This window comes from Protopterus annectens, chromosome 10.part0 (genome assembly GCF_019279795.1).
Source record: "Protopterus annectens isolate FY-2018-M chromosome 10.part0, PAN1.0, whole genome shotgun sequence".
Taxonomy (NCBI): Eukaryota; Metazoa; Chordata; order Ceratodontiformes; family Protopteridae; genus Protopterus; species Protopterus annectens.
Genome location: NC_056744.1, coordinates 563,048,283 through 563,076,133, shown reverse-complemented (window position 1 = coordinate 563,076,133; position 27,851 = coordinate 563,048,283).

Genomic DNA, 27,851 nt, shown 5'->3' with positions numbered 1-27,851 from the left:
AAAGTAGTTAGAATGTACAAAGTTCCTCAGACTTTCAAATTTCAATGCACTCATCCCAGACCTGACCCAGCAGCATTAACTTTACTCAATCCAGCTGTTGACAAGCATTTTGTTAACTCTAACCTTTCCCCTTTTGAAAAGGATGGTATAACAACTGATAAGTTTGGGGGGAAAGTATATGCTCCTGCAACTTTAAGCTTTGAAATTTTGAATTGTCAGGCCCATATCTTAAAGTTTGTTCTGACTAATTGTTAACGTGTGAGGAATGCTTTATCACAGTTCTTTCCTGTGAGAAAAGAATCTGCTTTGTGTGGTTTAGCTTCGTCTATTTCTCAGGTCAATACCCATTGTCTAAAGTGTGTTTATGACCCTGCAGATATTACATCCAGGTCTGTTGACACTGGTATGATGTTGAGGTGGGTTTCCTAGCTACATTCTCAGAACATCCCAGAGGATATAAAAAATAAGATTTTAAATTTACCTTTGGCTAGAGATTTAGCTTTTGTTTCCCTCTGCAGCAGAGGTTATCAAAAAATCTGGTGAGGGGGGTAAGCTGAAACAGGGGATCTCTCCGACTTTTCATCCCTTCTTCTCTAAAATTTCTACTGTTTTTTCTTCTCCCTCATTCAGTTTTGGCAAGAGAAAACATCCCAACAAAATGGTGATAAGCAGACATTTAAAAAGAAAAATAATGGCAGGGAGATTCCAAAAATAAAGCAGGAGCCCCTCACCCCCAGAACAAAGAACAGTAAAGTACGTAAGAACAATTATGCAAGGGACCTTGTTCCTTTCTCCCACCCTGGCAGTGCCTTATCCCTTCCAAAAAGTCTTAAACTCTTTTTTTGTTTTTGTCAGCAGATTGTTTCAGACCAATGGGTTCTGAGACTGATTCAGAAGGGGTACAGATGGCAGTGGGAAGAAATCCCTCCTTTCCAGGCAATTATTCCACATACACCATACTTAACCCATCTGTTCCCTCCTGTCCTGCAACACATGATTTCTCAGGAGATAATAAAAGCAGTTCTTCCTTCCTGGAGGGAAAGAGTTTTTTATTCAAACAAGAAACATTTTTATTAAATTATCATGTATGACATAGGCCACGTTACATTTTTATAAATGACAATAAACCATAGCGACACAATCTTAGTTGCAGACATTATAGATTTTAAACAGTGCTACACAACTGTAGCTGCAAAAGTGTATGGTACTGTATCTGGGACAACAAGGACATACACAAATACATCCAGTTACATCACTTTTAACATATCCAGTCATTGTTAGTCAGCTTTACATAGGGTTTTATTCAAGAATGTTTCTGCTGCCAAAGAAAGAAAATGCCTGGAGATGTAGAAATAGCAAACTTGCTGGCTGACAGATTCAGTGAAAATTTCACCCTTCTGTTCCCCCATCAGTAAATCAGGACATTTCCAGTACCTGCCCCCTTCCTCTTATATCTAGGGATCAGATCATCACTGCTCTATATCTAAGGCAAAAAATACAGCCTGCATGGGACCTGATAACATCTCAGCCTACATCTTACATGAACTCAGGCAGGAACTTGCAGCACCATTAGGCACCCTATTCAACCAAAGCCTAAGTACTGGTTTTGTCCCAGCTGAGTGGAGGACAGCCACTGTCATCCCTTTACACAAAGGTGGAGCGTCCACTGATCTGGGAAATTATATACCCATAAGACTAACTAGCCTGATCTGCAAGGCCAAGGCAAGGTCAAGGACCTCATAAGCAAGGACGATGCCAACCTCCAAACACTCGATCCCACACAGTTTGGCTTTGTCAAGGGGAGGTCATGTCTGTTAAATCTGGTCAACTTTTTTGAGACAGTCACCAAAGCCATGGATGAGGGGAAGACGGTGCACACTGCCTAGCTTGTGTGATACGAATGTGATATGACAGAGGGGTACATTGAGTGAGTGTGATTATTTAACTGTTGCCTCATTATATCTCGACATTGTCTTTATTTTCTTTATTTCTTCCTTGACATAAAGTAATGCTGTATTCTGGAAGTGTCAGCAGGCATGAGAGATGATGCTCTGTTCCAGAACAGTTTAGTGATTTCAGCAAAGTCACTACATTTGATTACGAAATATGTCTTGTATGTGTATGTGTGCTGGGACATTCCAGTAAAGTACTAAACTTGCAAAGTCATTGGAATATTCCAGTGTAACACTTGAAAATTGCAAAATCATTCTATTTGGCAGGGATTGCTGTTCCTTCTGGGGTGGGTGGCCAATACCACAGAATGATCTAGCAAGATCCAGCCTACACTGGGAAAGTACTGATTCTCATGACTTGGTTATATATAGCTGGGGCTCCCTGCACTCAGGCAGAAACCTCACCTGTAGAGTGGACGCACTGCCCAGGACTGTTTTCCCGATGAAGACTCCTGCCTGAAGTTGATTTAAACATTCCAAAAAAACATTTACTAGGGAGAAACTGTGTTTAAATTCCTTTTGGAGGCTGGTCAAATGTATTAGAGTGCTTTTTGCTGTGCTTTTATTGAGAACATAAACAAGACTTCATACTACTTTTGAAATTTTAGCAGCTTCTGCTGCTTAGTTTCCCCAGGAAAGATGCACAATTTTCAGCTTGACCACTGAACAAACTACAAAACCCACTGTCAGTTCTTCCATCCGCAAAAATAAAACATTAACTAAATAGTCTTTGCTGCCACAGATAGCAATTTGCCTCTGCTGCAGTTGTGTGACTCTGCTGTGGCCAAAGCTGGTTTCTTAGATCTCTCATCTTTTTCCCCTGGATCCCTTTGGCATTACCAATATAGCCACTATGGGCTGGAAGAGGCTGAAACAGGGAATCTCTCAGACTTTTCATCCCTCCTTCTCTAAAATTTCTACTGTTTTTTCTTCTCCCTCATTCAGTTTTGGCAAGAGAAAACATCCCAGCAAAATGGTGATAAGCAGACATTTAAAAAGAAAAATAATGGCAGGGAGATTCCAAAAATAAAGCAGGAGCCCCTCACCCCCAGAACAAGGAACAGTCAAATATGTAAGAACAATTATGCAAGGGACCTTGTTCCTTTCTCCCACCCTGGCAGTGCCTTATCCCTTCCAAAAAGTCTGAAACTCTTTTTCTGTTTTTGTCAGCAGATTGTTTCAGACCAATGGGTTCTGAGACTGATTCAGAAGGGTACAGATGGCAGTGGGAAGAAATCCCTCCTTTCCAGGCAATTATTCCACATACACCATACCAATCCCCTCTGTTCCCTCCTGTCCTGCAACACATGATTTCTCAGGAGGTAATAAAAGCAGTTCTTCCTTCCTGGAGGGAAAGAGTTTTTTGTTCAAACAAGAAACATCTTTATTAAATTATCATATATGACATAGGCCACGTTACATTTTTATAAATAGCAATAAACCATAGCGACACAATCTCAGTTGCAGACATTATAGATTTTAAACAGTGCTACACAACTGTAGCTAAAAAAGTGTATGGTACTGTATCTGGGACAACAAGGTCAGACACAAATATATCCAGTTACATCACTTTTAACATATCCAGTCAGTGTTAGTCAACTTTACATAGGGTTTTATTCAAGAATGTTTCTGCTGCCTAAGAAAGAAAATGTCTGGAGACATAGAAATAGCAAACTTGCTGGCTGACAGATTCAGTGAAAATTTCACCCTTCTGTCCCCCCATCAGTAAATCAGGACATTCCCAGTACCTGCCCCCCTCCCCTTATATCTAGGGATCAGATCATCACTGCTCTATCAAAGGCAAAAAATACAGCCTCCATGGGACCTGACAACATCCCAGCCTGCATCTTACATGAACTCAAGCAGAAACTTGCAGCACCATTAAGCACTCTATTCAACCAAAGCCTAAGTACTGGTTTTGTCCCAGCTGAGTGGAGGACAGCCACTGTCATCCTTTTACACAAAGGTGGAGCATCCACTGATCTGGGAAATTATAGACTCATAAGCCTAACTAGCCTGATCTGCAAGGCAGTGGAACAGATTATCATGGACCTCATAAGCAAGGACATTGGCAACCTCCAAACACTCAATCCCACACAGTTTGGCTTCGTCAAGGGGTGGTCATGTCTGTTAAATCTGTTCAACTTTTTTGAGACAGTCACCAAAGCCATGGATGAGGGGAAGACGGTGCACACTGCCTAGCTTGATTATATATAGCTGGGGCTCCCTGCACTCAGGCAGAAGCCTCACCTGTAGAGTGGACACACTGCCCAGGACTGTTTTCCCAGTGAAGACTCCTGCCTGACTGCAGCAGGGCTTCCCAGTCAAGACAGAAGACAGGATGAAGCTTTCCCTTTATCGGTGATGTATACCTTTTTCCTTTAAATGTATTGTCTAATTTCATATTTTAGTTAGAGTTTACTTAGTTTTCTGTTTTAGTGTGGTTTACTGTTCAATTACATAGAGTTTATTTAGTCTTCTGTTTTAGTGTGATTTACTGTTCAATTATATAGAGTTTATTTAGTTTTCTGTTTAGTGACAGAAATAAGGTTTGTTACTAAATAATTTCCTTAGTGTGAAGTGAATTATTTCAAATCCTGCTCATTAGGCAATACACCTTGACCTGGCCAAAGCCTTCAACACTATTCCCCACTCAAGCATAATAGATAAACTCGCTCAACTAGGCATCAATCCATATGTTACCAGATGGGTAGCCAACTGGCTCACTGACAGAACCCACCTAGTCAAAATAGGGGGAGCCACCTCAAGCAGTAGACTCATATTGAGTGGTGTACGCCAGGGTTCAGTCTTGGGGTCATTGTTATTTGGGATATACTTTTCTGAGGTACAGGCCAAAACCAGTGGAAAATGGCATGACCAATTTTGCAGAAGACTGCAAGTTGGGAGCTGTCATCAATTCCCCTAGTGATGTGGACATCCTGCAAGAGGGTCTCACCCAAACAAATGACTGGTGCCAGAAACATGGCCTCAAGCTGAATACAAAAAAATGCATCATCATCCCCTTTGGGGAGAGAGATGTCCCCAGAAATTATCACATTAATAACAATGTTCTAACCATGCAGTCAGTCGTGAGAGATTCGGGCACCCAGATTGATAGCAGCCTGACTTTTGACCACCATGTTGCTTCCATTGTACGGAAAACTTTTTACATGGTCCACCTCATAAGTAAGGGTATCTCATCTAAGGACAAGGAGGTCATAACATCCCTGTATTCTTCCATTATAAGGTCCATTATTGAGTACAATGCCCCATTCGGCATGTACCTCGCAAAGCACATGCAGCAGCTGGAGAGACCACAGAGGTTCCTCACCAGGAGAATCCAGGGCTTCAAAAATGTACCATACACAGATAGGCTAAAAGCCCTATGCCTCTACTCTGTTGCATGCAGACTCCTCAGAGGTGACCTCTGTCTGGCATACAAGGCGATCTCGGACCCCACCTTAATGGGACTGCTGCATATCCACAAGTCAAGCTCCACTTGAGTAACCCACACACACGGCCTCAACCTGGTCTGTGACATCAATAGAACTTGCTGGAGGGACAGAGTTGTGTCCCAGAGACTCCCCCATCTATGGAATAAACTCTGTCTCCACATCAAGCAGAGTACCTCTTTACCCCTCTTTAAGCCCAATCTGGATAACTGGATGGAAAATAGAAAATACATCCCTGGGATTCCACCCGTGTCCCTGCTGGGCAGGGACATCAGGTGCTTATTTGTCTATGCATGGGCTAAACTCTTAGCTAGGCTTATAAGGGCCTCAGGGCCAATAGCCTAGTAACTTCCTATGATCCTACGGAGACCACTGCTATACCTTTCTGTCCTAAATCAGTCTGTGATATTGTCCAAGTTCAAAATGCTTTCACTACACAATCTCTTATACCTTCTTCCTCATTTGAGTTTTTTGATATTCTTAGGTTTAAAAGATACTTATCATCACATTGTTATCCACCCTGACTTTAGACTTTTCTTAAGGTTTTATGTGCCTGGACCACATTATCATTTCTCTGCCTTACCCTCTGCTCCAAGAGTGTTCACAAAGTGGCTATCTCCAGTTACAGCACATTGCAGGCAACAGGGTATCCACATTGTCCTTATTTAGATGACCTGCTTATTTTTGCAGAGTCTTTTTCAAAGTGTCAGGAATCTCTCACTTGAGTGAGAGATCTTCTATACATACAGAGATTCCATGAGAACATTCAAAAGTTTTCCTTTACTCCATCACACAGGATTATGTTCCTGGGGAGTTTGCTAGAAACCTCAGTACTAAGAGCTTTTCTTCCATAGGAAAAAATGGATTTATATTTAGATCTTTTCCTGGGGGGGGGGGGTCTACTCAGGATGGAATACCTCAGGATTCCGAGTCTCATGGCATATATGAGTCTCATGGTACGTCTGGTAAGACTCCACATGAAAAACATACAATGATATCAGAAGTCCCATTGGTCCCAGTACCAACACCCATTATCTTTTCAGATTCTATATCAGGGATTTATGAGAAGAGATATAATTTGGTGGAGACATCAAATGGTCCTAAAATCAGGTCTCCCCTTTTCCCCTCCTGCTCCAAAGCAGTCAGTTGCCACAGATGCCTCAGACTTTGCTTAGAGAGGAGCATCTAGGGGATAAAAGTGTATGGTACAGTATCTGGGACAACAAGGACAGACACAAATACATAAATGTAAAAGAGATGCTTACCTTTATCAGGGCACTCAACTCCCTAAATCACCTTTGGTACCCAGGACCACTTCAAGTTGTTCCAGACAATACTACACTGATGTGGTACATAAACAAGCAAGGGGGAACCAGGTCTTACCTCCAATGCATACTAGCCATGTTAGCATGGGATGTAGCCCAATTTCACTCTACAGGGTTCCTACATTTGGTCAGAGCAAAACTGTGTGGTAGGATAAAGTTAGACCCTCAGAAATGGAAACTAGATTCGGGGGTCTTCCAAGATTTGATCCATCTGTAGAAGGGTTCCTCAAGCAGACTGTTTTTGCCTCCTTGTTGGACAATTAGTTATCAAAATCCTGCTGCAGGACTTCATGCAAGGAAGCTCAAAAGACAGATGCCTTTTCTTTTTCTTGGACAGGAATGTTCCTGTATGCTTTTCTACCATTTCCACTTGTATCCAGAGTACTTCTGAAGAATTCCTTCAAGGTCAGTGTGGTGACTCCCTTCTGGCCCAGGCAGCTGTGTTTTTTTCCTTCTTTTGGAATTGGACAGGGGCAATTTCACCAAGCTTCTTCACAGACTGAATCTTTTCTCACACAAAAACATGGATGTTTAATTTATACCAACACCAAAAACCTTCAACTGACTGCTTTGATGGCAGGGTCTTAATTCCTTTTAGGTACTTGTTTACTGAGGATGTGCACCAGGTACTAATGGCCTGCTACAAGAAAATCATATATTAGCAAATTGAAAATGTTTTTTGTTGGTGCCAACAACATAACCAGCACCCTTTCTGGGATAGCATTTCTCTGGTTTACAATATTTGTGTGTTACTTTCCAAGATTCATTTGTCAGCCATTTCAGCATGTCTGCTCAAGCATCCCCCTCTTTCAAGGCATTCCCATGTAAAAAAATGCTTTCTAAAGGAGTTTTGCATAAGAGACCTCCAAGAAAACCAGTGGTTCCTCCTTGGAATCTTAATTTTCTGTTAAAAAAGCTAACACTTGCTCCATTTGAACCAACTCATCTGGCTGGCTTCAGCTTCTTAGCACTGAAAATACTATTACTGGCTGCTCTGATCCACAAACAACAACAACCATAGTACAGTGGGGGAAGTAAGACTTGGAAGCTCTTATGGTTTGCCAGTCTTATCTCATTTTCCATAATGACAAGGTTTCCTTGAGAACTAAGCCTTCATTTATGCCTAAAGTGGTATCCAAGTTTACGTTAAGCCAAACTATCCATCTACCTGTATTGTTAGGTAGAAAGGATATTTCATGTCTTGGATGTCCACAAACAACTCGGGTCATATCTTAACAGAAGTAACTCTTTTAGAACCTCTGGTCAGTTATTCATTTCTTGTGAATGCAAGAAGAAAGGACAACCTGTGTCAAAGCAGAATATTCCTAAATAAATGTTTTCGGGCTATTACCTTTTGTTATTCCCACCACAGCAAAACTATTCCAGGCAGGGTTAAGGTTTCAAGTATAGTTTCTTGGCAAGGGTAGGATGCTAAAAGTATTCTAGAAGCAGCAATGTGGTCCTCTGTACATACTGTTACAAAGCACTACAAGTTATATTCTTTTTCGCAGTCTAGATCAGGCTTTGCTAGGACCATTCTCCAGGAGATCCTGAACCCTTCCCTTCCACCTCCCAGTTGTTCTAAGCTACAGTAATCTACCAAACAGACTTCAGGTGCTGCAGCAGTGATCAATATGACGACAAAGTACAGTGGTGTAAGTAAATTTTACCATAACAGTAGATGCTGTAATAATCAGTGCTCCAGTTGGCTCTTCATCCCTCCTTCCCCCTTGTTTATTAGTGTGTTTTGTATGCCAGGGTGATGACTTTTATTTGGTGTTCCCAACAATGTCCTCTCAGGGTTCAGCCCCCACTCTCATTTGGCATGAAAGCTCTGAAGGGCTTGGTGACCACACTTGTCTTCTCAGTCAGCTTAGCTGAAGCTGACTATTGGTTTTGGTGCATGGAAGATGCCCTGATGCTTTTAAAGCTGTCCGGCTGTTATATCCTATGCAGGATGTAACCCATGTAACTTAGGCTACTGCAGCAGTGATCATTTGAACATATACAGTTATGGTAAATTCACTTACTGAACTTTATGGTGGCTCATTATACACCAGTACATTTTATGGTTGGGGATGTTCAGGGGATGCTAGGCCTAAAGAAAGAAAGACAAAAAAAACAAAAAAACAAATCCACTACAAGGATAATAGATATACTCCCTGCTAGCTCAATTATCACCTCTGTAAGAGTGAATGGGCCATAGGGCTCTCAAACCTAAAAGACCATATAGGCCAGAGAGAGCCTTAATGGTTGGGGGTGACTGATATAAAAAAGGACTGAAATACAGACAAGGGCATATGTTGCTCAGCAAACAAGATGCACAGTGGTTATACATATTTGTGTGTGTGTGTGTGTGTGTGTGTGTGTGTGTGTGTGTGTGTGTGTGTGTGTGTGTGTGTGTGTGTGTACATGTGTAGAGATATTTTCTTAATCTAACACTCGTCTGTGTTTTGTACTGCTCATTCTTTTGTACAAGAGCTTCAAAACCAATATACAAAGGAGGCGTAATTGCTTTTGTCAGTAATATTTTATAGTATTTTATTAACTCTGGAATTTCTTTTAATTTTAAAGGTAAAGTAAGGTAAAGGTTAAGCTAATTATTCTTGCTGGATTGTAAATGCAAAGTAAAGGTTACATTAATTTAACCAATATCTATATGAAATCTCAAATCCTGAGGCACCTTCCATACTATTTGCAATTTTAAAGCCATTAATATTTTCACAATTGCCTCATTAAGTGCAGATATTAGATGCACAATGTTATATCCTAGATAAATCCCTTAGAGAAATTAAATACAGCAATGTTTAATGCAAAGAACGTTATTACTCATCTGGTAAGAAAAATATTTTTGTGTGTCAAAAATGTAATATATTGAAGAACTTAAAGCCTTCAGGCTCGTATACAAATCTCAGCAAACATATTTCCATCTATGACATGTGTTTTGCAGAGCAAAGTTTGCCTTTAATGAGCATAGAAGAACACTTTTTTACTTTGCAAAACCCCATGAGCATATGAAGTTTCAGCCTCGGGCACTGCAGAGCATTAAAGACAGAATATGAACAGCAGACAAAGCAGAATATGTTATAATATGTGATCATTTACTAGACAAACTGAATAGAGGCTTTAATGAAGAGGGTGACTTGACAGAAAGCATCATGTACTTAAATTAAGGAGCAAGAAAAACCATTATAATCTGATCATTAAGGGGATCACATCTAGAACACAGAAATGTACAAGGAACCTGCTGTGAGAGGAGAACAAACAGGCCTCGAGGAAGTAATAACACTTGAAGAGCAGCTATGCTATGAAGCAACATGCTGAGTGAAGTAATTGTTGTAAAGGCTCTGGTATAGACATGTGCTGACATGGCTGGAAACTGAATGAAAACTCTTAGATGGTAGCAGTGATGGAGGGAGATGAAATACTACAATGGCAATCATTCTGAGAAATAGTAAGAGATTGCATGCAGACTGTGTGAGCTACATGCTTCTGTGTTCAGTTATGGCAGACCTGGTAGAAACAGAGCATTTCTGTTATTGACATGCATTAGGATAAGGATGGAAGGGTCTGCTTACTCTTCATTGTCTGTACCGATTTATTATAGAAAAGATAGACAGGAAAAGACTGATGGGGGGGGTTATACTGGATATAGAGATAAGACTGATGAAGATGGATAATTCTTATCAATTACTACGTATAAGTCAAGGGGGGCAGAAACTGCAGAATTAAACTAAGCCAGAAAATGAGCAAAGAAATGGTGCAAGGAAGAAGGAGAGGATGGAATAAGCACACAGGGCTTTAGCAAAGTTATCTATCACTAGGCAGGGTAAGAGACAATCTAGAAGTAAAACATTAGAAAGTATTTCAGAAGCTAGGATGTGTAAAAGAGAGGGTGTTATTTCTGGAAGATTCTATACTGAAAGAGCAAGAAGAACAGTTGCTTAGAAAAGTAAATCAGAATTTCATTTAAGTCTGTGTAAGTTGATGTGTGACAATCTTACTTCTTAATTTATTGCAAAATGTAAGGCGCCATGGGGAAAGGCACTTCAAACTGTGTTGATACAATATATGTGGGCATGCAAATGGTAAGCAAAACAGACTTGCAAGAGATAAACAGCAGTGCTGTTCCCAGGGGTAATGAATCAACATACTCAAACCAAATAATTCAAAAGAGCAACATACTTTATTGCAGGGGCAAGCCTCGAGCACACACTTACTTATATATTCCAACTCCACAGTCATACAGAAGTGTGGAAAGTTGAAAATTAAAAGGTTAAATTGTGAATGTAGTATGTCATCATTAAACAGTGAAGTGATCTCACAGCCACAGGACAATGCTAATATATATTTGTAAAAAAAAAAAAACTTTACAATAAGTAATGACAGTTATCACAATGCTCTAGAAATGAAGGAATATCTGTTTTTATAATTGCAGACAGGATAATTGTTGCCACAAGTTAAATTAAAATGTGTGATCTATGGTCCCAGGTAGCACACCTGTTGGCTTCCTATGTAGAGTCAAAGAAAGAATAACTAAATGCCTGTAAAATGTGTTAAACAAAATATTAGTTTGTGATGGCATCTCAGACCTATGATAAATGGGTGTAGTGGTTCTAATTCACAGAGTTATGTAGGGGTTACATCAGACTCAATCAGATTGCCTACTATGCCATTTAAAACCATGGGGAGCTTAACACATAGCTTAGGCAAAACAACACTGGGAATTCACTTCTATTACATAAGGAACCATGAAGGTTTGTTGAAGTGAGATCTTGCCTTTTGAATCTTGTTGAATTCTTTGAAAATGTAACAACAGTACCTGATGTAGGACTGATAGGGCATGCTTGTCAGTCCATAGGCAATTTGATTAGCAAAACACTGATTATGTAACAAGACACAACAGATACTGATGCGGCCTCCTTTGCTATCCAAAAGGGTTCTCTGAACTTGTGCCACTTCTTTTTGAATTATTCTTCAAGATATAAATGTAAAAAAAATAGGATTTCGATAAGCAAATATGCAAATTATCGCAAACTGTGCAATATAATTATTTCAAGAAAAGATACTAAAATTCTCCAAGGTGAGCTACAAAACTACATACCTAGTAAATTCACAGTGGCCTAATCTGTAATGTCAATAGCTACAGAATAACAATACTTGCCAAAAAAGAACACTAATTATCATTGCAAAATAAATAATCACACCATGAAAAAGACCATTTTAAACTCTGACCATTGACTGTCTGCTATAGTCAGAAAATCATCTTCTGTATCCTAAACAGCATGTCTACTCACTCTGACTCTGCAGAGATCAGTGTACTATCTTATGTCACTCATTATTAAATGCTGTGTCATGTTGCCCTCAGTCTTTCTCTCTGAAGGAACTTGAGAATGTCCAATGATTCCTCACCAGAAAAAAGTCATTGGATTAAAATATTTAAACTACTGGGAAAGGCTTCAGAATGTTGTGTTATATTTTCCCTTGTAGATTACTGACAGGTGACCTCTTTCTGGTATATAAAGCAATGAATGATGTATTTCTGTTTGAAAATCTCTGCCTGGAATAAACAGCTGAGGGAGCTAAGACCAGAAAAGGGAACCTAATGGTGAAAATAAATAATAGAATAAAATTTTACAAATCACATCACCTTCTACTTTATGGTAGATGCTCCCCCTGGAATGAGAAGTCATTTATTAATGAGTGTGTGTGTATGTGTGTGTGTGTATGTGTGTGTGTGTGTGTGTGTGTGTGTGTGTGTGTGTGTGTGTGTGTCTTTATCTTTGTGTATTAAGTAAACATTTTCAATATGAGTTTACAATAATCAAGATTCTTGAAGGCCAAATCAGCAACTCTGTTCACTTTTAACATGATATAATGTGCTTCTGTTGTCTTGTATAACACATCTTGCAATCATACATATAAGTTATAGAGAAATTTGAATGCAGTTTGCCCATACGTGAAACAAGCAGGAGTCCTGGGTTTTAAAGTACTTCATTCACAATGAAATAAAACCCCAATGGAAAAGACATACCACAATCAAAACTTTTTATTATAAAATAGTCCTTTTATTCAAAAATATAAGAACTTCTTTAAAGTTACCTTATTAAGACCTTGGTTTAAATAACATCAGTAATTAATGATATCATAAACACCAAAAAATTCATTTTTTAAAAACAATTGCATATCAAAATCAAATGTCCACTTAAATAAACTGTACACTTTAGTTTCGTAATCACAATTAAAAGTCACTAATACTGTAATGGTTTTAATTTCAGAAAACAACTCATATTCAAAGACTCATTCTAGCTTGGAAAAACATAGACTTGACAGAATGATTTATGGTTCTCTAATAGAGCTGACATCGCCACTTCCATCTTCTTCTTCTATTTTTTAATTAGTAGATTGTTGATTGTGTGTATAATATGCTCTATGATTATTTTTGTTTTTAGGTCTCTACAGAATTCATACGTTCTCTGTCTTAGGGACTTGCCTGTTTTTGCCTATATAGAAAGTCTGATTTAATGCTTTGCTTAACCACTGTCGGATTTAATACCTTTGTTTAATAATTGTTGTTATTAGAACTAAGGTTTTAAGAAGGTAGCTTTGTATGAAAAAAGTTCTTACATTTTGGAATGAAAGCACACACTATTGTATTAGACTGACCCAAGCTGAACTGCAATATGAGGACTTGGTCCCTCAACCGAGTCAAAGAAGTACACCTGAACAGAGGCTTGTAGTAGAATCCCAGACTGAAATGCAATAGGAGAAGTTAGTCTTTAGGCGGAGCTAGAGAAGCCGACCTGAGTAGAGGAGGTGGGGAACTCTTTACAAAACAAAGGTTTGAAGCACAAGCAGTGTTATTTGCCTGCCACTGAAGGGGTAGACAGGCCATTGAGTCTAATGAAAGTCAGTTTCCTGTCAAAGCAGAGGTAATTTGAAGTTTCCAGACATTGAGTCAGTTGCTTCCCAGAAAAGATGGAAAAAGGCAATCAAGCCATTGCACGTAGACAAAGAAGACGTCAAGTGTCCTCACTAGAGAAGTTAGTTGAAGTTGGAGATCTCACTAACAAATATCAATGGAATGATAGTCTGAAAAAGACCTTAAGGATCAGCTGATATAGGCACTTCTAGGAACTTCATCTACAAAGAACTGTTAATTTCAGCCTGGAAACTATTTGTGTTTTCATTCCCAAAATAATGAAATGAAATGTAGCAATTATGAAACTGCATGCTGAGTTATACAAAATTCTGTGATGGCAGAAATATATGCTGTTTGAGTTTAAACAGAAAGTGAAAGTGTTGATTGTATGGCACCAAAATAAGCTGGTAGTAAGCCAAGTGAAGTTTTCTGTAGAACTATTTGTAGTAGAAAAACTGACGCCATAAAACTAACTAAAAAACAAGACTTGTTGACAAAACTGTACTGTGTTTCTATTGAGAAAAAGCAGTGTAGAAACACTCTTACAGATATGACATGCAGACCAACATAGACAAAGTCTTTGTAATCAGTTCTTTATTGGCCAAAAGTGATAATGTAGTGCTGACATCATGCCCTATGTCTGACCACAATACTATCACCTTCAATGTAACACTTAATACTGACCCCTTAAACTTCTGTCAATACAGTACAAGGATTTAAAGAATGGTTTCTAGATGAAAATAAAACTTTACCTAGACACCAATAATAATGGAGACGTTTCAGATATTATCCTATGGGACACTTTAAAGGTAGTATTACATGGTAAAGTCAAAAGTTGGTATATAAATAAAAAAAGAGTAGGATAAAAAACTGGCAGACATACAAAAAGAAATTTATGAAATAAAACTAAAACTTACAGCAAATGACAAATCTGCATTAGACGACATGTAAATTAAACAAGGAATATCAGGATATCATGCAGCATAAAATATCAATAAATCTGGAAAAAATCAGATTACAATCTTACTCAAATAACCTCAAGTGTATGCAGAGGATTGTGATTATATATATATATATATATATATATATATATATATATATATATATATATATATATATATAAATAATAAGACTATCAAAGCTACAGATCTAAGAATATCTTATTATGCTTTAAAAACATTAAGAGAATATTAAAAATAATAACTCATCTACAAGTGATAACAAAAGAATAGACACATTTTTTGCCAATAATATTCAAAAGAAGTTATCCAAACACAATATTAATAAAGTCTTTCAGCTTTTCCTGGTTAGGGGTCGCCACAGTGGAACTCCGGTTTGCTCATGATTGGCAGTGGATTTTACGGTGCAGCGTTACCAGCCCGATGCCCAACCTTCAATGAAGGCACATCCATTCATGCTCACACCTACCTGCATGTCTTTAACGTCACTCAACCATGGTGAGGACATGCAAACTCCACACAAAAAGCACTTATTCCTGCACAGAAATGAGCATTTAAGAGCAGCATGGCAGCTTGCCATGCATAGTTATGAAAGCGCGCTGCTTCTGTTCCTAAACAGAATGGAGCATGGGTGAGTGCAGGGTGTATGTCTGAGAGCAGAGCTCTTACAATATACATGCCCCTGCACTCAAGAATTGCCATTTGGAAACATAGCTGGCCTTACGCATAGGCCAACTAGGTGGCCGCCTAGGGCACCGCTCTAGCAGGGCCACTTTTCCAGTATTTATATGATGTAGGTAGACCAAGATGGGGGCACCAAGTGGTGTGGTAGGGGGTGCTGTGGAGCCCTTTTGCCTAGGGCACCAGTTGACCTAAGGCCACTCCTGTTTGGCAATTACAATGAGCAAGAATGCTCATAGGGGTTGCCACCTCTTCAAATGCCCAAAGTGGGACTGTTAGTGTAGAAACATGACATGTTGCAGGACAAAACACACCCACAGTCATTGCAAAGGTCAAAGCCCCACTTTCTAGGAAAACCCTGCACTCATAGCAACTGAAACACACCAGGATTTCTGTCAAATGTGCAGATGCATGCAGAAATCCACAGCAATAAGTGAAACCTGTCCCTTCCTTGAGAAAATAACACTAGTATTTTTTTTTATCAAACAGAATAAATTTAACAGTAGCTGCATGAGTTTGCCGATTGCTTAGCTATGCATACTTTAGCTTACATGGCACAAGAAGGTAACTAGCAAGATACATTCAATAGAAACAGTATTGCAATAGTATAGTGGTTAAAGTGTTTGCTTTGCAAGCAGTCATTCTCAGTTCGATCCTCACTGCAGTAAGTTTCATTTTCCATGTGAAAGCAATTTATGAACATTTTTTGCTGTATAACCTACTAAATAACATATATTTGTGAAATGGAGTACTGCATTAAATGTAGATGTGAGGTGTCATTGTAATAATGTGGTAAAATCCATAGATAAACACTAGTGCCCCATACAGTATGTGTACACATGAATCAGGGATACTAAACAAAGTTATAATGTGTAATGAATGATAAATCAATGCCATGCAACAAATAGTGTAAAAATGTATAATGTGTCCAAATCTACCACTTTCTCAAGACCCATGTTTAATTTCTTTCTAAATTACAGCAGAGTAAGCTGGAGTAAGCACGTCTAAGCAGTAGTAAGTGGGTTTAAGTCTGTTTGAACATGGGTAAGCAATGCCTACACAGGATAAGTAATTTAGAGACTGAGTGTAAAAATATTTAACCAGAAGTTAGCATTGCTTACCGTTGCACAAGCCCATGCAAACCTGCTTACAACTGCTTAAAAGTGCCTTAATCACTCTGTTTCCAACAGTCCATGTTCTGCCCAGCAAAAAAAAAAAAGCATCCCTCACAGGTCTTGAACCCAGGACCTTGTACACTATAGTCACAGCAGTTAACCAGTAACCCATCACAGCTGTACAGACAACTGGGGTATACCCAAACATATCCTCACTATAGCAAAATCACAATTTACATGTGACAGGAATCTATAAACAGATTTTTGTTGTATAACCTACTAAATAACATATATATATATGTGAACTGGAGTACTGCACTAAGTCCAGATGTGAGGTGTCATTGTAATAAAGTGGTGAAACCCCCCAATAAACACAAGTACCCCATACAGTGTACGTACACGAATCACAGATACTAAACAAATTTATAACATGTAATGAATGATAAATCAATGCCAAACAGCAAATAGTGTGCAAATTTAAAAATAAGAAACGCTAAGCATTTCACACCTTTGCTTGCCAGGTGTAAGCAATACATAGTCCAGCTAAATAGATTTGCCCATTGGCATGCCCCTTTAAGTAATGCCAACGTTAGGTAAGCAGGTTTGCCCATAGCTTAGCATTTTCAAAACAATCCAGTCATAGCAAAGTATGGGAAAGCAGCCCTATTTAAACCCCACAGGCGGGACTACATCTCATAACTGGCTGCAGCTTCCTCCTGTAGGCACAATGGCTGGTGTCAAGGAAGGATAACACTTCCGAAGGCAGTGCTGGGGCATTCAGGAGTCTAAGGTCATGGCAGGACTCCTGGTAAAAGACCATGAAGAGAGACTGCTGCAAGGCCAGTACCAAGGTTCCCAGTATAAAGTAGAATCCTGGGACTGTCTTGCCCATGACCTCACCAGTGCCAATGGCATCCCTTGAACTGGTGAGCAGGTCAGGCATTACTATGCTGATCTGAAATGGAGAAAGAGGGAGCTCTGGGATCAGTGGATCCAAGAAGCTAGACAGGGTGATGTCCCAGCTAAGTACTCATGCTACTAACTGTTTAATAATTGCCTAGCTCATGTATATTATGGATAGGTATGGCTAAATATTCCTTTTATGTCTCTGACAGTGGCAGTGGAGCAGGCTGTGAATCAGGAAGCCCATGCATGCAGGCTGCAAAGGCTGCATCGCGAGGCAGGTTAGTAATAATCTTGCATGTACTGTCATAAGAAATAAATATAAAAGTAGTAAAAAGTTAATTGCCAGTATAAAACCTGTATTGTATATGGGATGTACTGAATAAACCAGACAATATGGCAGGAAGAGTTTCATATAGGTTGTATATAAATAAAAGTGTAACAGCCTGGCAATAAAGGTCTAACTCCTGGACTGCTTGTGTTTACTCTGGTATCATATGGTAATGTAGTGTTGCATTCTCTTAATAGTACTGTTGTATTAAGCACTGTTACCCACACTGTGCTACATAAATAAAATGTGTAGGAATGTCTGTATATGACTGTTGTAATCACAAGGTCATATTGTACAACTGAGAGAGACTTAAAAAGAAAACAGTGAAAAGATACACAACAAAATCCAAATAGCACACTCAACTGTGATGTAAACTGCTGTATTTTTAGCACACTTAGCCATGGTTCAAATCCTGGGAGTGGTAGTAAGCTGTATGCATAATCATACCCCTCAACTGTATAGATTTCATCAGAAAGTTCAGATAGTTGGCTTAATTTTTCTGCCTGTCACCCTGTCCCCCTGGCAAATCAGTGGGATGCTCCCAGAAGTTTAGGCAGCAAATAATGACATACAATTGATTGTCAGACATCATAACTATCAGACATACATCTATTAGAACAAACCTGTCACTCTAGCAGCTCACGAAAATGTTATGAGAGTAATCTTGAAATTATGCCCCATCTCTATCCCCATTTTGTAAAGCTATGACCAGAGTGTGTGCAGTAACAGAGTGAGACTTATGTGCATAATAATAATGTGGAATCTGGTAATACGTGTGACAACATTCAGGTACTGTTAACAAACATTCCCTCTACAGGTCTGTCAGATATGAAAACTGTGCCTGGAAATAAAAGACTGAAATCCTGGACTGGTATTGTATGGCATTGTTAGTGTTGCAGTTTCTCTAAATAATAATGTATTACTCATCACTGTCACCCACACTGTGCTACATAATAAAACTGTCTAGGAATCCCTGTATAAGACTGTTGTAATTACGAGGTCAGATTATAGAACCACGGGAGGCTCATAGACAGAAAACAGTGAACTGATACACAGCAATGTCTAAATAGTGCACGCAACTGTGACGTACACTGTTTTATTTTTAACAGCATAGCCATGGTTTGAATCCTGGGAGTGGTAGTAAGCTGTATGCATAATCATATCCCTCAACTGTAAAGATTTGTTTGGAATGTCCAAATAAGTGGTGCATATCCGCTGCCTGTTACCCTATCCCCCTGGCAAATCAGTGTGGTGATCTCTGAAATGTAGGCAGCTTTTAATGACATATAACTGATTGTCAGACCTATAAATATTCAGTAAATGTATATGAAAACAAACCTGTCACAGCAACTCATCAAATGTTTATGAGGGCAATTGTCAAAATAAGTCCCAGTACCACCTGCATGTTGTCAAGACTTGACCAGAGTGTGTGCAATAAGAGATTGAGAGGTATGTACATAACATCAATCTGGAATTTGGGAATATGCATAGAAAAAGTCAGGTAGTGTTAACAAGCAATACCTCCACAGGTATACCAGGTAAGAGGTGTTCACTCTAGGTAAAACACAGTTCAAGTATATACTTGTCTACAAACATACCACTGTCCAAACTAAGGCCATAGGGTACTGTAATAATACCTGTAAGTTATAGATTATAGCACTGTCTAAGAAAGTAGTGAGAACTACAGGGATATACGAGTTGTTAATTGACATCTCTCTCTCCTCCCCAGCATATCTGCAACAATAATCTAAATACACAAATCAATGGGTATGTGTACAATTAAATCTACTGTTGGGACATATGTCCTATTGTTTGATAAATATTGAAATGTGTTTCTATGCATGTGACTTGCTGAAATACTCCCACATTGGTGGCATGCTGCCATCAATGTGACCTGCATGCTGTTGTAATGGCCACTGTGGTTCCATATATGCATGTGTTCTGTTTCCTATGCAACTGTTCCATATCTGGTGTGTTGGGTTAATAGGAATATCTATGCATACTGTTATACCTAATCTTGGCATGTGTTGACTATTACTATTCTGTGTTTGGATTGGCCCATGAGTTGGACCCATCCATATATATGTGCATGTATTGTGATACTCTGTTTTTTCATTTTATACTTCACTGAAGAAGGCTCAGAGGAGCTGAAACCGGTTTGGGGATTGTTGGCAGTATTTCAGGAGGGTTTTTTTTCCCTCTTGACAATAAATGTTTTTTGATATGGTTACTACCAACACTTGCTGGCTTTTTGTTTGTTGCTAGTTATCCTGCTTTTGCCGTGCAAGGGTTCCACGGGCACCTGCCGTTTTGTTGGATGTTGTTTTCTACAGTTGCTGGGAACCGTTGTTGGTGTGTGAATCCTAGCTGATTTTATTCTGACTTTTATGGGTATCACAATATTTTTTTACTCATAACTCCTTATCATTGCTGTAACAGCTTGTTTCGGTCATGTTCGGCTGTGTTACAGCTGTTTGCGTATTTTGAGGAGTTCCGGATGTTTGCGTCATTCCATTTCCTGCCTGGGTCCATCATGCGATGATCTCTACTATCGGAGGATGTTTGAACTTTAATGGTGATCTGGACTTACTTCAATTTTGTGTTTAGCGTATTGTTGGACTTTACATGGACTTGGACATGCATTATACGACAGTATGTCATGTTAATTATTTTTGACTACAGTGTTTTATTTAAATATTTTCACATTTGTATTTCTTTAACCGTCGTTCATATGTTTTTGGTTCTGTATTCTTATAGTTAGCTTAATATATGTTATATTATGGAATGGTTGCAAACTCAGTTGATCCAACAGCATAGCGCTGGCATATGAATCTGTTTGATAGTGCGCTACGAGGCAGGTTTTTACTGTAACTTTTGTTTGTTTGGCAGGAATCCCTGACATTTTCTGTTTGCCCGTTACAACTGGCGATTAATTTAATGTGCCACTCTATGCAGGGTTAGTACTTTGTTGAACGCCATTGTTTTGTGTATGTGGCCATTTCGTGGTATTTGTTTGATATTGGGGATTTTCCTTCTAAACGTTGGTTTAAACTCTTGTGGGTATATGGTGGGAACCAAATCACTTTAATGTTTTTTATGTGGTTTGGTGTATTCTTGCCAGTTTATGCCTATGATTAAGTCTACAGCCTGTTTGGTCATTGCTTATGGTTCATAGTTTGCGTGAACATTAGATTGTTTGGGTGTCTGCTATATAAGCAACTTATTTAGTATGACAATTTGGGCAGTGTTATGACATCTTTATTTTGCATAGATGGTTGCATTTTATTTGGGCCATCTTGACTATGTGTGCTCTTTTGATTGGATATAATATTATTTTTGATAGTCTCTTTGTTCAATAGCTATGCAGATGTAGTATATACATATTTATATGGGGTCCTATACAGCTAAATCTTTACAATATCCAGAATTAGGATGATGTTTAGTTTTCATATATTTATTGTACAAGTAGGTTTTTGGATAGTCTATACTGATTCTATGTAGGACTATCATTTTTCAATAGTTGGATTTTCATGTTTATAATATGTATTGATGATTAATACATATCCAACTGTTGATTTACAATATTCCTAATTTTGGTTATATATTCTGTATTTTTATACCCCTTGACTATGCTGTTATCAGTATTTGTGTTAGTTGGGTCAGTTCTGGTTGGGTGTTGAGTTGAACCATTTTTGTCTATCAGATATAACGTGGCCTATTTTGGACATATACTAGTCTGTTGTAATATGATATTTAGGGCCAGTTGGACCTGTCCAATCGTGTTTCAATGAACACACTCAAGTCTAGAGGGGTCTATTTTCACTGACACATTTTTTTGATTGATCATTTGTTGGACAAGGTGGTCCAGGATCAATACTATGTGATCTAATTCAATATATTTATTATATTAAGTATATGATATATTTTGACTGGTGTATATATAACCATAGCCTACACAGGTTGTTTTGGAAATATTGAGACCTATACACAGTAATATGACCTTGGGTACTTCTGGAGGTCGTTTTGGGCTGTTTATTGTATTGGTCCACTTGATTGGTCATTGATCCATCAGACTTATACATATATACCAGGTTATCTTATATATGACTTGTTTGCTGGTATTTGAAGTATAATGGTCTGTTTTTGGATTACATTCTATTGAGTGACTTTTGGTCCATATATATTGGATCATTTGTGTGTCAATGTTGACATTAGCTTTTCATTAAGTTTAAAGTAAGATTTTTTTGCTTCAGGTGTTCTTATTTTGAGGCACGGTTTGGTTGGACTAAAATTCTAAATTACGAATATGGCATTGTCACCTATTATACAGGGCTTATCATCTGACATGGATGATCTATCTGTGTTTGGTTTGGACAAGAATGGTTCATCAACTGTGACAGATGTGGTTGGGTCTGATTTGGATGCACAATGTGATATATTTTTTAACAAATTGGGTAAACATATGAAGATGGTCAGGACCAATGTGTGGCATTTACGCTTATTCAAGGCATATCAGCAGAAACACATTACCCCACGGGGTCTAAGGGTTAAAATACAACCTTTGGTCTCTGATATTGATGACCAGCTTATTCAGGATTGGGGGCATATTCAACAGTTGGCCTCATCCAAATTTGTGGATGCTTTGGCCGATTTCTATGGTACAACAGGGTATTAAGGATTTGGACACTTTATGTTTGCAGACGAATAAGTTTGAAGCTTGTGATTCTTTTACGACACAAGTTAAGAAACTCACTACAGATTTGTCTAAAATGGAAACCACTCTTAAAGATAGGAAAATTAAAAAATTTCTTCGTGATGTAGGTGATTATGATAGGGGTAAACCTTTTGATACTTCTAAGAATGTATCTTTTAGATTACCCCGGTATGATCACAAATATGATAAGAGATCATCTACTCCCAAAAGAAAAAGGCCTAGGTCCATTTTAAAGACGAATACTGGTCTGTCAAGTGGGACATCTGGGGAAGATAATTCTTCCAATACAGAAGGAGAATTCGATTCACATTTATGTGAGGAATTACCCACGTCCAAAAGAGACAACTTATCACACCCTCTCAATTCAGATACCAAGCACAAGAAACATAACATCCAAACAAAGTTTGGAGACACTTATGAAGATCATGACACAGCATTAAGTTCCGATTCTAATGTTCATAATATTTCGTCTGTGGATTTAACTAATGTACAAATCAAATTATTAAACAAAGGGCTCAATTTTGTTCCTGGGTTTTTTGTCTCCGAACAGTCTTTGGCCCAGGATGTTATCAATTTTTGTCGCATATTGAATTTGAAGGTGTTTTCTGATAGCAATGTTTGTAATGCACCTTGTGATACAGTTGGTGACTTTAGATTTAAAAAATCCACTTTTACTCCACCTATGACTCATTTAGTAGGGGTATTTCAAAAAAAATGTCCTTCGGGACATACATTGTCATCTTAAAGATTTTCCTGTCACTTATAATAATCTGACTACTGAAGAACTATGCTGTTTGGATGAGTTGATTAATAATAAAAACCTTGTCATTATTCAAGCTGATAAAGGTGGAGCGGTGGTGGTACTAGATAAAACTGCCTATGATAGTGAGGCTATGAGACAATTGGGTGACAAACAATATTACCGGCAGATGCTTGTGGATCCCTCTCCCCATTTTAAATGCCAAATTGATGGATTTTGACTTGGATGAGGGCATTATTACTCAAGATGTCAAAGAACAGCTATTGGTTGGGTCACCTAAAAAACAGTATTTATATCTGTTACCCGAGATCCACAAACATGCCACTAACCATTGTCTCGGGACATGGGTCCAACCACTATCTGAATATTTGACTCTATATTTAAAACCACTATTGAGTCAAATTAGAGCTAGGATTCAAGACACCACCCAATTTTTGGATATTATTAATAACTCCCAACTTCAATCTCATTGGCTATTATGCACTCTGGACATTACCTCTCTTTATACTAACATTCCACACTGGGCGGGTTTACAAGCGTTGGATTATTGGTTGGCTAGATCAGGTTTATATCCATCTGGATTTAATACTTTTCTTGTATGCCTAACAGAATATGTGCTGTCAAGCAATGTTTTTTATTTTCACAATTTTTGCTATTGGCAGAAGCAGGGCACTGCTATGGGTGCATCTTTTGCACCCATTTATGCAGATCTGTTTATGGCATACATTGAAGAGATTGTGATTTATGATGTTAAACACAATATATACATGTGTGAGATGGATATATCTAGATGACTGTTGGCTGGTGTGGAAAGCTGATGAACAGTATCTTATGGAATTTCTTGAATATCTGAATAACAACATATGGGGGATTGAATTTAAATTGACCTATAACAAATCGAGGATAGTATTTCTCGATGTAGAAATCATTAGGAATCAGGATAGTACCCTATCTTCCAGGATGTTCAGAAAATTTCCTGAATTTAATTCAATATTACATGCTACCAGCTTCCACCCGCAACATGTCATCCAGAACATACCCAAATCTCAGTTTCTTAGAGCCAGGAGAATCTGTTCTAGCCAACAATCCTTCCTTGATGCCCAAGATGATTTGACTTGTAGATTTATTAAGAGGGGATATCGTCCAGGTTCGGTACATCTAGCCAAAAGATCTGTGTCTAGTCTAAATAGGGAAGATTTATTAACATATAAAGATAAGAGCAATTGTCACCAGTCACAACCTTTACGCTTGGTAACTACATATGGACGGAATACACAGGGCTTTAAAAATATCATACAGAGACATTGGAACATTCTTAAAGCTGATTTAAAACTTTATTCTATGTTGCCAGATCAATGTTCCTTCTCATTTAGAAGGGGACAGACCATTGGTTCAAAATTGAGTCATTACAAGAGAGTAGGTGTGGATTTTTCTGAACAAACTCAGCGGTCTATCTCAGGGAAACCCATTGTTGGATGTATTCCCTGTGGGCATTGCTCATTTTGTATTAGGTGTTTACTAATGAATTCACCAGTAAAAACACCTCACAAGTTTTTGATATAAAGTTTTGGGCTAATTGTAACACTGAGTGGGTCATCTATTTGGTGACCTGCAATTGTTCTGCTTTCTATGTTGGAAAGACTCTCAGAATTTGTGAGCATTTGAGTGACATAAAAATTAGTAATGCTTTGTATAAACATTGTTTGAAACATGTATCTGCTTCATATAAATTTGTTGTTATTGATTGCATCAGGGGGAAATGTAATGACAAACAGTTTTGGCAGGAATTACTTAGCTCCAAGGAGAAAAAATGGATCATCAAACTTGGAGCTTTGTTTGCACCTGGTCTTAATGACCAATTGTGAATTCTGTGTTTGGATTGGCCCATGAGTTGGACCCATCCATATATATGTGCATGTATTGTGATACTCTGTTTTTTCATTTTATACTTCACTGAAGAAGGCTCAGAGGAGCCGAAACCGGTTTGGGGATTGTTGCTTTTTTGTCAAAAAGCCTTTTCTGCTATTGGTATTCACAATAGCAGTATTTCAGGAGGGGGTTTTTTCCCTCTTGACAATAAATGTTTTTTGATATGGTTACTACCAACACTTGCTGGCTTTTTGTTTGTTGACTATTACTAACCCACATATGTTTTAAAATTGCAACACCATAGCATGTTTAGGAAGGCCGGTCCCAGCAGACTCACCTCTCCCACCACATCTGATCGTGGCACCCGGCACCAGCATGTCTGGGGCCCACCCTGGGACCTCCTCGTCCACTGGCCCTGCACCACCTTCAGGTGGAACCGCCTCAGGGGATGGGGCTCTACCCACCCTAGGAGCAGGTGCGGACAGGAAACTGTCACCCATCGTCAGGTCCGGGGGAGTTTGGAGATCAGCTACGTCAGCTTGAGGGCCGGATGGTGCATTTAGAGGGTCAGCCTGACCCTCCTACCCAGCCCCCAGCACTGCTATGTTTGGGGCCGTTCAGGTCCAGTGGTGACTGCCCATGGGTTGGGACCTCAGTCCCACTGTTTCCATTTGTGGACTCTTGGGCTTGCAACTTCCAAACAACCCTCCCCATCCAAGGTGTTTACCCCCACATGTGTCATATACCGCCCCTGTATGCTGTCTTGTCTGTCATCCTACCTAACCTACCTCCCCAAATATACCTACTATCCTTTCCCAATGTCCCACTCTCACCTTAAAAAAAAAAGGGGGCAATCTGTTCCCAAAAAAAATCACATAGCTGCCCATTTTGCATATGTGTCCACTGGCCACATGTAATCTGGTCTAATTGGCTTCACAGCACATTATTGTTGTCATCATCCCTCTCTCAGGGGTTTGAGTGTCCAAATCTACATCCAAATCTGTGTATATGCACAGCTGTTGCTGTAGAAGAAATGAGCAGCTATGGACCTTTCCTACATCTGTCCTGCAGATCCCCAGCTATTTTCCCTTCTGTCTTTCCCTCTTTTCGCCCCTTTTTTCATCACTATCCTATTACCCTGCACACCATAGCCAAAGTGATTTCCACTAGGCCATGCCACATATAAATAAATCTGATGTTTTCTCAAACATATCCAGCACAGTCATTCAACAGTAGAGGAAATGAATTTATATATGTAGATATATATATATATATATATATATATATATATATATATATATATATATATATATATATATATATACATACATATATATAATATATATATATATATATATATATATATATATATATATATATATATACATATGTATGTATATATATATATATATATATATATATATATATATATATATATATGTGTGTGTGTAAAAGCACACAACAAATACATATATGCCCAAAGGCACCATTAATGGGGGTGAGGGGGCCCAATTTAAGTACATCTTGTAATTATTGATATTATCCCCTCCTCCACAGCTAAACAGATCTGCCTTACAACACAATACCAACACTTGCAAGTCTCATACCCAGGACCCTACACAACATAGTCACAAGAAGTTAACAGTAATCCATCTCACCTGTACGATGTCAGGATGATATCAATAAGATATCATGCAGAACAGTCTGTCTACCATAGGGTATGTATAATGTGGAAGCAGTAAACATTCCAATGATGCATATACACACACTCATATATGCAGATATATATATATATATATATATATATATATATACATATATATATATATATATATATATATATATATATATGTTTATATACATACACACACACACACACACATATATATATATATATATATATATATATATATATATATATATATATATATATATATATATATATACACACACACATACACACACATATGCATGAATTACTATGTATAAATATGTACAGGAGGGTACATGTTTAGAGGGTGCACAGCATATTTAACAGCCAGTATTCCTACAGTTGCCACATTTTAAATGGACAGAGTTTGATTCTCTCATACCAAAGACAATTATTGCATGAAACATATACCCAGAGAGAAGTCAAAGGATATGACACCAAACACAGGTTTGCATACATAACAAATGTTTATTTGTGTACTATTTCACTTGTATATGTCATTTAATATAGCTGTTAGGTGTTTGAAATACATAATAATTGAGTAATGTAACTCTCAAGCAAAACATATTATACAGTAATCTGAATGCATAACATATGTTGCTGTCCAGGCCAGGGCCTTCAAGTAGCACAATGGTAAAGAAACACTGGCGCAGAAGAAGAATCTATCAACAGTGAGTAATGGAGATGTAGTTCAGTAGCCTGCAATTACACCCTGTACTCAACCCTTAGGGTGAAAAGAATTAAGTTGTCACAATGAAGATGTATATGTTACATAACAATGCTTAACTTAAAACATCACTATCGCACTGACAAACAAAACTGTCTGTAAGAAAGTAAGCACTAGCCCACTGATGTTCCCAAGTTGAAATGTATGAAAATATACAGCCATATACCTTAAGGTGTCATACTACTGATATCCCTCACATGTTGTAACAGCCTAGGTTATATATGGTGCATACCCCTCACTCATAGAATGATTTACAAGGGCATATAAGAGTGTTACATACACTGACCTCTGGATAGCTACGGTGGTACAGTGGTAGCATGGTTGCCTCACAGCAAGAGGTTCGCCTGTTCGATTCTTGGCTGGAGTGCCTTCTGTGTGGAGTCTGCATGTCCTCGCTGCAGCCGAGTGGCCTCCGAAAGACATGCGTGAA